This window comes from Hyperolius riggenbachi, chromosome 5 (assembly GCF_040937935.1).
Source record: "Hyperolius riggenbachi isolate aHypRig1 chromosome 5, aHypRig1.pri, whole genome shotgun sequence".
In the NCBI taxonomy this organism is placed as follows: Eukaryota; Metazoa; Chordata; class Amphibia; order Anura; family Hyperoliidae; genus Hyperolius; species Hyperolius riggenbachi.
The window spans coordinates 185807686-185823258 of record NC_090650.1 but is presented as its reverse complement, the minus strand read 5'-3'; the positions used below and the strand labels follow the sequence as shown (position 1 = coordinate 185823258).

General features: G+C 44.1%; 1 protein-coding gene across 2 annotated transcripts in view; it reads right to left on the bottom strand.

The window, feature by feature from the left end:
• LOC137518515 (sodium-dependent neutral amino acid transporter B(0)AT1-like) overlaps window positions 1-15573 on the bottom strand; it is a 390168-nt gene that overhangs the window by 32898 nt on the left and 341697 nt on the right. The gene's annotated exons all lie outside the window — the stretch shown is intronic.

Below are 15573 nucleotides of genomic sequence, written 5' to 3'. Positions count from 1 at the left end.
TAGCAGGGATGCCGCGTGCAGGCTTCTCTCAGGATCTCCACCCTAACCTGTGTTTAAAATCACCCAAAGATGCAGCGTGGAACTGATGTCTCTGCCAAAAAGAGAAGGGTAAGGTTCCACAATAATAAGTTGTATTTATGTGAGTTGCATAAGTTTGCATCCATTATTTGTAATGTCAGTTGCATTCCTTCTTATTGTACCAGTTCAACTGCAATGAGCACAATTGTGCCTTTAAGAGGCTTATTAGTCCTATGCAGTGAGTATCTTTCAGGTGCCTCTTTGTTAGATGCGCAACCATTTCTTTGAATTTCTACATGCATTATATTATAATTTCTTCCTTCTGGGTTGGGTTGTGGTGGTGGCTGGTGTCCCCAGGTGGTGAGATTACCTGGGACGCTGCCTACACAGCACCCCTTCCCCTTTTTATGGCCCCCGCTGCTCCAAAGTCACAGTTGCTAACATGTTCCCAAATCTTTGGGTGTTTTTAAATATAGGTTAGGGTAAAGACCCTGAGAGAAGCCTGCACACGGTGTCCTTGCTAATATGCTATGCAGCATAGAACTGATGGGCTTGATTCACAAAGCCGTGCTAACTGTTTAGCACGGGCGTGCTAAACAGTTAGCACGTGAAATGCCGTTCGCGGACTTTTGCGCGTGCAAAGTGCGGCAATTCGCGGAATTACGGACTTTTGCGCGCGCAAAAGTCCGCAAACGGCACTTCACGTGCTAACTGTTTAGCACGGCTTTGTGAATCAAGCCCATGTCTATCCCAAAACGAGAAGGGTAAGGTTCCCCAATAATAAGTTGTATTTATGTAAGTTGCATAAGTTTGCATCCATTATTAGTAATGTCAGTTGCATTAGTTCTTATTGTACCTGTTCAACTGCAATGAGCACAATTGTGCCTTTAAGAGGCTTATTAGCTCTATGCAGTGAGTGTCTGTCAGGTGCATCTTGGTTAGACGCGCAACCATTTCTTTGAATTTCTACACGCAATTTTAGTATTTGCCATGGGCGCTGTCTTACCTAGACATTCCATAGTATGTTTGCCATACTTTACCTCATTCGGGTGACGAGACAGGTCTTCCTCACTCCTATGTGTAACCACGCCATACAGCCTATTACCTTGCAGGTTTCAACAACGCATGTCATGTGACAGGTATTGGAAGCCACATAGGCTGTATGGCGTGGCTACATAGAAGTGAGGAAAATCCGTCCTGCCGCCAGAATGAGGTAAAGTATTAAGCAACACTGCATATGCTCTGGAAAATCTGGGGGTTGTCTGGGCGGCAGGGATTAGTAGAAAGAGAATTCAGGAGAGCACACAAGGAACCTCCACTGCTCTGCATAGCTCCCAAATGTCCCTCTTTTGGAGGGACAGTCCCTCTTTGGGAACCCAGCTCCGCTGTCCCTCTTTCTCCCTCAAGTGTCCCTCTTTCAGGACTGATGTACAGATTAGTGTAAATATATGTATTTTTCTACTGAAAAATGTGATTTAATTGGCTGCAAACTTTATTCTCATCCTCTAAATTGATATATTTCTTAATTCCAAACATTAATATGAAGAAAAACTAGTGATGAGAAAAAGGGCCAGTGTGGTTCAAATTCTAAAATTACATCTTACAGTTTTTGTGGTATGCATGGCGAGGGGTGTGGTGAGGGTGTGGTAAGAGGTGTGGCAGGGGCATGTCTCTTAAGGTGTCCCTCATTTCTCATCTGAAAAGGTTGGGCGGTATTGTGACGAACATTACGGAAAAGCCGTGCGCTAGCGCCATCGACTTTCGCATAATCGTGCACAGTTCCTGTCAGTCTTGGGTAAATGCACAACAGATGTCAATTTCTCTCTCTCTTACTGAGTACAGTAACCTTCCCCCCACATCCTGTTCAGGTCAGGAAAGAATTCACACTTGGCTAGCTTCCCTGGGGAGAAGCCATTTGGTTACATAGCTCAGCTTTCCCCAAAAGGAAAACCAGCTCACACTGGTTGAGATTCAAAATTTCCCTCCAAGCTCATAGTTCACACAATGGGAACATTTACTTTATTAATAATTCAAGATGGGTTTGGCACAGAAAGACAACAAAAATGTCACAGACCGCGAGCCGGTCTGCGGGTGGGGTAAATCGATCAGCGTCAGAAATCCTCTTACACGGTCATTTGTTCATCACGAAGGGTAACCCGCATTCGCAATTTGATGAACTGACTCGCGAAGGGAGCGTTCTGATACCAACCGAATCACTCCACACACATATACAATTCAAAGATCTGCCACCAAGCGAGTTACACAGCCCGCTACTGTAATTTTACTAGGACTTCGAGAACGCTATATTAACCCGTAGCAGTATGCAAGAATCTGGGTCAGATCGTTATGTCTGGGCCGGGTTCTCGCATACGGGTTAATAAATGTGTACTTCTATTAAACACAGGGTAGCGAGTTCAGGAGAATAGGTACGATTGTGTATGTTCAGCAACAGGTCATAACCGCTAAACGATTTTTAAACGTTTAATAACACAAATGCATTACATACAGTTATATACACCTATTAACATATAAAACACAGAGCTTAAAAATAAAAGGAATAAAACAGAAAGTTCTTACTTAGTTAGCTGAGCAGTCCATTTGAAGCATGAAGAAAATAGTCCAGTTTAAACGTAGGCATTCAGCTTAAAAGTCCTTTGTACACAACATGCGCCCGGTTCTTCCGTGAGCACATGTCTGGACTTCCCTAGTCGATGTAAATTGAAGAACTGGGTGGAGTTCCTTGCAAACGCTTTTTACTGACCAGAGTTTTGGGGCGGTCACTACCTGGAAAGTAGGTGTGTTTGAGGCAGGGTTACCTCATGGCAGTCAGGTTACCACCCACAGACTTGGAGCAAGGAATGTACCAATTATTAATAATTTGTGTAATTCCGCCCCAGATGGGTGCATCGCAGATCCGAGACCATATTCATAAGCAGCATGCGACTCTGTATTAAATGAGACTATACACGCCTAGTCTAACGAATTTGCTCTACGCATGCCGGATAAAGCGGTTTCTCAATTGATTCCTGATAGCTAGAGAATGATAATTCATGTGAGTGATAGAACTGATTTCTGGGTATCAGGAAATGTGTTTGTTGTCTTTCTGTGCCAAACCCATCTTGAATTATTAATAAAGTAAATGTTCCCATTGTGTGAACTATGAGCTTGGAGGGAAATTTTGAATCTCAACCAGTGTGAGCTGGTTTTCCTTTTGGGGAAAGCTGAGCTATGTAACCAAATGGCTTCTCCCCAGGGAAGCTAGCCAAGTGTGAATTCTTTCCTGACCTGAACAGGATGTGGGGGGAAGGTTACTGTACTCAGTAAGAGAGAGAGAAATTGACATCTGTTGTGCATTTACCCAAGACTGACAGGAACTGTGCACGATTATGCGAAAGTCGATGGCGCTAGCGCACGGCTTTTCCGTAATGTTCGTCACATCTCCCTCCTACCAGCCGGACGCACAGAGTGGGTCTGCATGACCCGCTCTACGCGGCGCTTAGCTACTGACCGGGTTCTCGACTTCTTATCTGACTGCCCGTTAGACAACTCACCAGAAGCGTAAGGCCTCATGGTCCGGTGTGTCCCAGTGTCCGCTTTGCGGACGGTGCGATGCACACCAACAGGCTTACCTCTAAAGGCCTGGCTGGGTTTGCATAGCGCTTCCTGTAAGGGAGAGAGTCGTTGGCTGACATCCGGGTCACTTCCTGACTCTCGGGTGTCAGCCTGCGAATCTGGAAGCAGCGTAGCATACCCCTGCTCTAACTGACTACACCTTGGCACAACATTTTGGTCAGCACAACCTAGGTGAACATTAGAGCACAATTTTAAAAACGAATTTGCCTTCACCTGGGTGGCGAGGCTTGCCCCTTCTCCAGGAAGGATAGAGGGTGGACCTGTGGGCAGTTTTGCACTGGGTTGCTTCTGCAAGGGGAAGACATGCAAGGGTGAGACAGGGAAGGAACGGCCTGTCTCCACCAGCTGTTTGTTAACAGCAGACAATGGTGGAGCACTCTGGCTGTCATAGCAGGAGGGGAGGTCTAGGCCCCCAGCTGCCTGCTCTGACACCTGGCCTGCTTCCACTGCCCTGGACGGATATGACCCAGGCAAAACAAGACTGTTACCTCTTAGATTAGAGACTGTCACATTTAAACATACATCATTTTTAGCACTGTGAGATTCAGCATGAAAGCTATTAGCAACATCTGGTACAACATTAACATCACAGTTACGTTCATTTTTCACATGTACACAGGTATCTGGAACAACAGTGACAGGTTTAGAGTCAGACAAACCGTGACTAGACAGCTGTCCATTAGAAACAGGTACCGCTTCCTTCCCTCCTTCCCTAGGAGGGCTAGGTACCATTACCCTGGCTGCCTCCCTCTGTCCCACCCCAAGCTTGTACAGTACCTGAGTGGGTCCAGACTGGCAATCCGGGGTGTTGATCACAGGTTCATAAAAGGATCGTAGGGTGCCAAGATCGGTGCCCAACAGCACAGGCACTGGGATGTCATCTGTCACCCCCACAACTTTTGACTGGCGGCCCCTTCCCCAATCGAGAACAACACGAGCTTTGGCGATGCGTGCGTGTGTGCCACCAACTCCCAAAAGTGTGACACGCTCATTAGGCAGGAAATTCTCCCTGGCTACAAGATGAGAGCGAACCAAGGTAAGCTCTGCGCCTGTGTCGCGGAAACCAACAGCGATCTGGTCGTTAACTTCCACGACTTGATGATTTCCGGAAAGTCGAGGATTTGCTGCTCCCATGACGAGGTAGGCGTGTGCAGTAGAGGATGCGCTAGCCACTTCTGCGCTAGGCTCTGGAGACGGCGTCCTCACCTCGGGGCAGGCAGACTTGAGGTGTCCTCGCTGTCCACAGTGGTAACACTTCGGAACATATGTGGCATCAGGCGGATGAGTAGCAGGTGCAGCATCCGGCCTCTGTGGCTGTGGGACCCGATTCCCACGGTTAGCAGGGGAGGAGAGCTGGGTTGCATAGGTCTCCCCCCTCTCCAGCTCGGGACTGGAGGTTTGCGGCTGTCCGGCACACGGGTGGCCACAAAAGTGTCTGCAAGTTCTGCGGCAGCTTTGGCGGATTCAGGCTTCCGCTCCAAGACAAACTGCCGAACATCTGGAGTGCAGCAGTTCAGCAACTGCTCCTGTACGATGAGGTCCTCCAGACCTTGGTGAGAGTCTTTTTTGAGGCCCCGCGACCACTGCCGGAACACGGTCAGCAGGCGACTCTCCAGGTCGGTGTAAGAGTCGGTGTGGCCTTTCTGCAGGGAGCGAAACTTTTTGCGATAGACCTCTGGGGTCAGCTGGTATTTGGCGATAATTGCAGCTTTTATCGCCTCATAGTCATTGTCCTTGTCAGCGGGTAAGTCCACAAACGCCTCAAGCGCTTTGTCCCGCAAGTTGGGTGTCAGATATCTCGCCCACTGCTCCTGGGGCAGATGATGCTGACGACAAGTCTTTTCAAAGGAGTGTAAATAAGTGTCCGGGTCGGTTCCCTTCTCCATTTCTGGGAATTTAAACTTTGGAGTCCCAAACGGGCCTGCTGTGGGCCGGGGTTCCGGAGCACTTTGCGAGGGATTTTGGCCTCGCCCTCGCAGTTTGGCCATTTCCAGGTCGTGTCGGCGGGCGGATTCTCTCTCTGCCGCCTCCTTCTCAGCAAGCCACCGGCGTTCAGAGGCTTCCCGTTCCGCCTGGCGTTCTGAGGCTTCCCGTTCCGCCTGGCGTTCTGAACGGTCAGCGTCTCGTTCTGCTCTGTCAGCGTTTTCTCTGACAATCTGCATGTACAGCTCAGGATTTGTCTCCAACAGCCTTTGTAATCCAGGTTGCATTCCAGCATCAGGAACACAGAACAGGTTGGCATGGGCGGGCTCCTGCCGGCCACCATGCTCCTCAGCAGTTACAGCGACCGGTTCAGACGCGGTCCCGTTTTCCTCTGGGTCTGGAAGTGGGTTGCTTTGCTCCAACCGCTCACTTTCCTCTGCCCCAGTTACAGCACCGTCTGAACCAGGAGTGTGCTCTCCCAGCATCTGCTCCGGCTGGGTATTCAGTCGCAACAAGTCCTCAATCAATTGCGCTTTCTTTTTTCTATAAGTCACAATGCCTTTTTCTTCACACAAGTTCACTAGGTCTGCCACTGCCATTTTCTTGTATCTTGCTGCAGCCATTTTTGCCAAATAAAAGATAGGATAGGAAAAGAGATTGGGGGGGAACTCTGTGCTACACGTTTAGTCTATATAAATGGTAATGCACCGGTTATCAACCACAGATTTTTGATCTGTTCTGGCAGGTTAATCAAATAACGTTGCCGTTGATGTTCTGAACATACACAAATCCCAAAAAGCTGCCAAACAAATGTCACAGACCGCGAGCCGGTCTGCGGGTGGGGTAAATCGATCAGCGTCAGAAATCCTCTTACACGGTCATTTGTTCATCACGAAGGGTAACCCGCATTCGCAATTTGATGAACTGACTCGCGAAGGGAGCGTTCTGATACCAACCGAATCACTCCACACACATATACAATTCAAAGATCTGCCACCAAGCGAGTTACACAGCCCGCTACTGTAATTTTACTAGGACTTCGAGAACGCTATATTAACCCGTAGCAGTATGCAAGAATCTGGGTCAGATCGTTATGTCTGGGCCGGGTTCTCGCATACGGGTTAATAAATGTGTACTTCTATTAAACACAGGGTAGCGAGTTCAGGAGAATAGGTTTGATTGTGTATGTTCAGCAACAGGTCATAACCGCTAAACGATTTTTAAACGTTTAATAACACAAATGCATTACATACAGTTATATACACCTATTAACATATAAAACACAGAGCTTAAAAATAAAAGGAATAAAACAGAAAGTTCTTACTTAGTTAGCTGAGCAGTCCATTTGAAGCATGAAGAAAATAGTCCAGTTTAAACGTAGGCATTCAGCTTAAAAGTCCTTTGTACACAACATGCGCCCGGTTCTTCCGTGAGCACATGTCTGGACTTCCCTAGTCGATGTAAATTGAAGAACTGGGTGGAGTTCCTTGCAAACGCTTTTTACTGACCAGAGTTTTGGGGTGGTCACTACCTGGAAAGTAGGTGTGTTTGAGGCAGGGTTACCTCATGGCAGTCAGGTTACCACCCACAGACTTGGAGCAAGGAATGTACCAATTATTAATAATTTGTGTAATTCCGCCCCAGATGGGTGCATCGCAGATCCGAGACCATATTCATAAGCAGCATGCGACTCTGTATTAAATGAGACTATACACGCCTAGTCTAACGAATTTGCTCTACGCATGCCGGATAAAGCGGTTTCTCAATTGATTCCTGATAGCTAGAGAATGATAATTCATGTGAGTGATAGAACTGATTTCTGGGTATCAGGAAATGTGTTTGTTGTCTTTCTGTGCCAAACCCATCTTGAATTATTAATAAAGTAAATGTTCCCATTGTGTGAACTATGAGCTTGGAGGGAAATTTTGAATCTCAACCAGTGTGAGCTGGTTTTCCTTTTGGGGAAAGCTGAGCTATGTAACCAAATGGCTTCTCCCCAGGGAAGCTAGCCAAGTGTGAATTCTTTCCTGACCTGAACAGGATGTGGGGGGAAGGTTACTGTACTCAGTAAGAGAGAGAGAAATTGACATCTGTTGTGCATTTACCCAAGACTGACAGGAACTGTGCACGATTATGCGAAAGTCGATGGCGCTAGCGCACGGCTTTTCCGTAATGTTCGTCACAGGTATGGCTCTGTAGTCCAGGACTGGGTCCCCTTTGCTAAATTCTAACTTGCATGCATATTCATGTTCAATTTCTCTTTCAACTGCAGTTACATAGTTACATAGTTAGTTTGGTTGAAAAAAGACATTCATCCATCAAGTCCAACCAGGAAAAAAAAAAAAAAAACACCATCCTGAACCTGCACATATCCCAGTTGATCCAGGGGAGGCAAAAAACCTTACAAGGCTTGGGCCAATTAGCCTTAAAAGGGAAAATTCCTTCCTAACTCTAGATGGCAGTCAGATAAATCCCTGGATCAACGCTTCCAGGAATTACCTAAAAATTATAGCTGTGGATGCCCTTCAATGCAAGAAAAGCATTCAAGCCCTCTTTAAATGCAGATATAGAGTTTGCCATAACTACTTTCTGAGGTAAGATGTTCCAGATTTTAACCACTCTCACTGTGAAGGACCCCTTTCTAAATAGATGGCAAAAACGTTTTTCCTCCACCCGCAAATCATATCCCCTTATCCGTCATACAACCCTAGGGACAAAAAGCTCATCTGCTAAGCTTTTGTATTGCCCTCTAATGCACTTATACATGTTAATCAGGTCACCTCTCAGTCGCCTTTTTTCCAAGCTAAATAAGCCCAGTTTGTCCAACCTTACTTGGTAAGTGAGATCTTCCATCCCTCTGATTAATTTAGTTGCCCGTCTTTGTACCTGTTCCAGAAGGTCAATGTCCTTTCTATAGTGTGATGCCCCAAACTGTATTCCATACTCCAGATGTGGCCTCACAAGTGATTTAAACAGAGGTAGTAATATACAAGCACCTTGAGACATTATTTCCCTTTTTATGCATCCCAGAATTTGATTTGCTTTAGCTACCGCTGCTTGGCAAGTTGGCATTGTGTACAATTACCTAACTTGTTATCGACCAGTATTCCTAAATACTTCTCCAAGTCAGAAGCCTTTGCAAAGTCCAAGTACACTACATCTATAGCTTTCCCAAGATCTACATTTTCATTCACCACTTCATAAAAGCTGAGCATGTTGGTGAGACAGAACCTGTCTTTAGTAAAACCATGCTGTCGAACTGAAATAACATTATTCTGTGCTACATAATTTTGAAGAGCATCCAGTAGGATACCTTCAAACAGTTTACACAGAACTGATGTTAAGCTTACTGGTCTATACAGATGGCCCGAACGGTTCGACCGCGAACCGATTTGCGCAAACTTAGGTGGTTCGCGTTCGCGGTGAACCGCGAACTATATGCGAGTTCGATCCACTCCCTATACTACATCATTAGGGTCAACTTTGACCCTCTACATCACAGTCAGCAGACACAGGGTATGTAATCAGGCTACACTCCCTCCTGGAGCCCCCCCCCCCCCCCTTATAAAAGGCAAACAGCGTCAGCCTTTTCACTCACTCGTGTGGCTGCAGTAATTAGGGAAGGGAGAGAATCTGCTGTAGGTACACAGGGAAAGCTTAGTTAGGCTCTTGTTAGGCTTGTTAGCTTGCCCCTTGCTGATACTTATTGCTAAAAAGCACCCCTCAACAGCTCTTTTGAGAGCTAATGTTGTTCTTGTGATCTAATTTTTTTTTTGTGTGTGTGTGTCCCACAGACACTTGTGTTGCATATACAGCCCTGTCAGTCAGTCGCAGCTGGACCTTGGCTCCTTGGTAATTCCTACTGTGCCACTGCCAGGCCCAGCACATTCAGTGACTACCTGTGTGTGTGACAGCTGCACATTTGTAATACCAATCACTGCATACCTATACTGTTCAGTGCACCCACTTACATGAGTCCACGCAGTGTTATATACCACCAGTCACTGCACCTGTTCACGGTACCTGTGTGTGTGACAGCTGCACATTTGTAATACTAATCACTGCATACCTACCTGTTCAGTGCACTTACCTACATGAGCGCACGCAGTGTTATATTATATACCAGTCACTGCACCTGTTCACGGTACCTGTGTGTGTGACAGCTGCACATTTGTAATACCAATTACTGCATATCTACCTGTTCAGTGCACCTACCTACATGAGCGCACGCAGTGTTATATACCACCAGTCAATGCACCTGTTCACGGTACCTGTGTTTGTGACAGCTGCACATTTGTAATACCAATCACTGCATACCTACCTGTTCAGTGCACCTACATACGTGAGCGCATGCAGTGTTATATACCACCAGTCACTGCACCTGTTCACGGTACCTGTGTGTGCGGACAGCTGCACATTTGTAACACCAATCACTGGATACCTACCTGTTCAGTGCATCTACCTAGGTGAGCGCAAGCAGTGTTATATCATATACCAGTCACTGCACCTGTTCACGGTACCTGTGTGTGTGACAGCTGCACATTTGTAATACTAGTCACTGCATAATTGTTCACAGTACCTGTATGACCGCACGCTGTTTAATATACCAGTCCGGGCATACCTGTTAACTGCACCTGTGTGACAGCTGTAGATTAAATGGAAGTCCGCACCACCTCCTTAGGATAAATCTTGTTTATTAGTATCAAAAATACATTAAAAAGAACCAACAGGCAAGACAGTCCGCTGTTTCGGGCTCCTGCCCTTCTTCATGTTGCCAGGTTCTGAATACATGTTCAAACACACCACATATATATACATCAGAGTAACCAATCAGATTCAGTATTCCAAAAGGAGGACCTGATGGGGAACTGCTCATTTAAATACAAAACCACTCCTCCCCATATATCTCTATGGGGCACTAATATCCTCCTAATAATACATTAAACATATAAGTTACAGATTACACTTTTACTCCATATAGGATAAATGTATCCACAGGCAATATCCCCATTCATCATGGAGTTCTCCTGGCTATAGATCACATTTACAACATTCAAACAGTATATCGTTGGTTTGTAAACAAACAAACCCCCATGGTCATAGCCCAATCAAAACGCTATATGTGTACGCATCACGATCTAAGATACGCCTATATCACGTGACCACTCATGCCGACCAATCAAAAGAGATACGCGTCATATGACGCATATGACGCATATGACGCGGCCAGACGTACGCATAGCCAAACATGCCGACCAATAGGATCAGCCTCATAATGTTAATGGCCATGCGGACGCGCAAAAGCGCCCGAAAAATGCCAAACAAAAGTACGCATTGTTATTACAACCATGCGGACGCGTCTAAATCACAATAAGATATTAAATAAAGGCACGAATGAGTGTCAAATGACGCGGCCAAACATACGCATAGTCAAATAATGTTAGTGGCCATGTGAACGCGCAAAAAACGCGACCAAACATACGCATAGCCAAATAGTAGTAATGGCCATGCGAACGTAAAAAAACGCCTATCAAATGCCGAACAAAAATACGTAATGTTAGTATAGTCATGCAAACGCACCAAAAACGCCGGTCAAATGTTTAATAAAGGCAAAAAAACACCCCAAGCGAAAAAATCGCTATATCAAAAGGAAAAATGTGTGACAAATTTAAAATCCAAAATAGCAAATGTGATAATATATAGCCAGAAGGACACACATGATTCTATAGATCTATATTGATAGTTATACTCTGACAATTTTTTAAATTGATAGTTATACTCTGACAGTTTTTTAAATTAATATAACCAAGATTCCTAAGTGAACTACTATACATACATATATACAACAAGAGCAAACCAACTACCAATCAAGGCGTAAATCATAGTCCCTATTTAATCCTGAATTAATCGTATCTAATTCCCTAATCCACCTAGACTCCATCTTTAAAAGTTTGGACAGCCTATCGCCACCTTTTTTATCTGAGGGGACACTACCAATGATGCATACTTTGAGTTGACTTACATTGTGTCTAAAAGAAGTGAAATGTTCAGACACAGCTTGATCCCTATTGTGATTACGTATGGCAGACTTGTGCGATGCCAGTCTGTCTTTAAGTCTTTGGGTCGTTTGGCCCACATAACATTTGCCACAAGGGCATTTAAGTAAATAGACTACCCAACTGGAATCGCACGAATATCTGCCATGTATCTTATATTTCTTTCCACTGGTAGGATGTGAAATAGTGTCCCCCCGAATGAGGCTATTGCAAATGTGGCAATTTAAACAAGGAAAAGTACCACAACGTCCCCTATAAACAGATTGATTAGCAATATCTGAATGTACAAGTTTGCTGCGAAGGGAAGGAGATCTTTTATAGCAAAACATAGGTGGCCGTTTAAATTCAGGTATATATGGCAATGAATCACCTAAAATTCTCCAATTGCGTTTAACACATTTTTCAACCTGATGGCTAATGGTATTGTAAGTGGATACAAGCATAACTCTATCCATTTTGGAATTTTTAGAATTCTTAAACTTTTTATTATTATTAGTCATGTGTTGTTTCTGTAGTTGTTCATTAAGTATTTTAGCCGGATAGCCCCTCTGTCTGAACCTTCCCACCATCTCAGCAAGTCTTGTATCCTGATTGTCTTTCTCACTGACAATTCTATTTATACGTTGAAACTGTCCTCCCGGCCACCTATGTTTTGCTATAAAAGATCTCCTTCCCTTCGCAGCAAACTTGTACATTCAGATATTGCTAATCAATCTGTTTATAGGGGACGTTGTGGTACTTTTCCTTGTTTAAATTGCCACATTTGCAATAGCCTCATTCGGGGGGACACTATTTCACATCCTACCAGTGGAAAGAAATATAAGATACATGGCAGATATTCGTGCGATTCCAGTTGGGTAGTCTATTTACTTAAATGCCCTTGTGGCAAATGTTATGTGGGCCAAACGACCCAAAGACTTAAAGACAGACTGGCATCGCACAAGTCTGCCATACGTAATCACAATAGGGATCAAGCTGTGTCTGAACATTTCACTTCTTTTAGACACAATGTAAGTCAACTCAAAGTATGCATCATTGGTAGTGTCCCCTCAGATAAAAAAGGTGGCGATAGGCTGTCCAAACTTTTAAAGATGGAGTCTAGGTGGATTAGGGAATTAGATACGATTAATTCAGGATTAAATAGGGACTATGATTTACGCCTTGATTGGTAGTTGGTTTGCTCTTGTTGTATATATGTATGTATAGTAGTTCACTTAGGAATCTTGGTTATATTAATTTAAAAAACTGTCAGAGTATAACTATCAATTTAAAAAATTGTCAGAGTATAACTATCAATATAGATCTATAGAATCATGTGTGTCCTTCTGGCTATATATTATCATATTTGCTATTTTGGATTTTAAATTTGTCACACATTTTTCCTTTTGATATAGCGATTTTTTCGCTTGGGGTGTTTTTTTGCCTTTATTAAACATTTGACCGGCGTTTTTGGTGCGTTTGCATGACTATACTAACATTACGTATTTTTGTTCGGCATTTGATAGGCGTTTTTTTACGTTCGCATGGCCATTAATACTATTTGGCTATGCGTATGTTTGGTCGCGTTTTTTGCGCGTTCACATGGCCACTAACATTATTTGACTATGCGTATGTTTGGCCGCGTCATTTGACACTCATTCGTGCCTTTATTTAATATCTTATTGTGATTTAGACGCGTCCGCATGGTTGTAATAACAATGCGTACTTTTGTTTGGCATTTTTCGGGCGCTTTTGCGCGTCCGCATGGCCATTAACATTATGAGGCTGATCCTATTGGTCGGCATGTTTGGCTATGCGTACGTCTGGCCGCGTCATATGCATCATATGCGTCATATGACGCGTATCTCTTTTGATTGGTCGGCATGAGTGGTCACGTGATATAGGCGTATCTTAGATCGTGATGCGTACACATATAGCGTTTTGATTGGGCTATGACCATGGGGGTTTGTTTGTTTACAAACCAACGATATACTGTTTGAATGTTGTAAATGTGATCTATAGCCAGGAGAACTCCATGATGAATGGGGATATTGCCTGTGGATACATTTATCCTATATGGAGTAAAAGTGTAATCTGTAACTTATATGTTTAATGTATTATTAGGAGGATATTAGTGCCCCATAGAGATATATGGGGAGGAGTGGTTTTGTATTTAAATGAGCAGTTCCCCATCAGGTCCTCCTTTTGAAATACTGAATCTGATTGGTTACTCTGATGTATATATATGTGGTGTGTTTGAACATGTATTCAGAACCTGGCAACATGAAGAAGGGCAGGAGCCCGAAACAGCGGACTGTCTTGCCTGTTGGTTCTTTTTAATGTATTTTTGATACTAATAAACAAGATTTATCCTAAGGAGGTGGTGCGGACTTCCATTTGATCTATTGCTACTATTCTCTGTGGTATCCGGAGACAAGCCCTGCATACCTCACCCCCTGTCTTGGGACTAAGGGTGGAGTGCCAGAAGAGTGCGATTGGCTCTTTCTTACGTTTACTGGTTCTTGTGATACCTACCAAACTTGCACCATGGCAACAGGTGAACATCATAAAGAAGATAATGTCTTCACGTATACACATGAGCAGATCGACAAGATCCTGTCTTTGGCTGATGGCGGATCAAGTATATTGAACAAATCTGACACGAAGCTTATTAAACAGGATCTTGAAGCATCTAAGAAAACATGGACTTCATTGAATTTACATGCAAAGATCCTGGCCGAGTACCACCGGACGGGTATTATTCCCCGATCGAATCGATCCCAAGTGGCGCCATTTCTTTTCTCGGATGAAGTTGACTTCACCTCAGTCTGGGCTAAGATCTGGAACAAAGCTTCCTTCGACTCAATGGTACATATGATAGCAAGAATACATCAAGAATTGCCGAGGTTGGAGATCAAAATGAGTGGCCTGGAAAGTGATCTTAAAATGGCCCTCTCAGATGATGAATTCCAACAATACCTAGAGAGTCTGGACGCTAAAATAAAGAAATTCTCAGATAGCCTAGAGGAGACAAAGAGATCCAAGTACAAACGGGATCAGAATGATTATTTACATGGCTATGTGTACAGCTGGCAGAGACGCGTCCCAAGTGGAAAGAAACCCTTTAACAGTCATCTATCTAAAGGGAGAGGATGCGGATTTAAAAAAAGTGGCAATAAACAGAAGAAAAATAATAATCGTTCTGGCGATGAGAGTTCTATGATTTTTTGTCCTCACGGGATCCGACACCCGAGAGAGGAAGAGGAGAGGTAGACGTGGTGGCAGGAAACACAAACGTCGGAACCTTGAAACAGAGGAGTCCAATTCAACTGAGGAGAAGATAGGTGATGTGTCTCTTGTTGTTAATATCTCATCATATACTTTATCTAATGTTGAAAAACAGATCCTTGAATATGGATTGTCATTTTGCCCAACTCATGGTCCAGATTTTTTCTCGTTGGACATTGAACTTAATCGTTTTTTTCGAACCTTGAAACTTAAGAATTTTTTTGGGACTCCCCGACCTGATTCTGTCTTTAGGTTTACAGCACCCTCTGATGAGAATAGCCTTTCTCTTAAAGAAGTTGGCCTTCGTAATAAAAGTGCATTTACACCAAGTAGTCATCCGGCCATTGATCTGTTTATTAAACGGGTTACTAATGATTTGAAGAAAGTAGAGAAATCCACTAAGAGGGGTGAATATCTAGTTAAACATAATTTGACTTCAGAAGAGAGGAAAGCATTGAGAGGTTTGGAAGCCAACCCTGAAATCATTATACGCCCAGCGGACAAGGGGGGAGCAGTGGTCATTATGGACAGGGACTATTATATTAAAGAAATTATGGATCAATTATCTGATCATAATGTATATAGGAAATTAGATGGTAATCCGATTTTGTCAATTATGGAGAAGGTTGAGAATTTGGTGAATGGAGCCCAGAATAATGGCCTCATTGGTGATGAT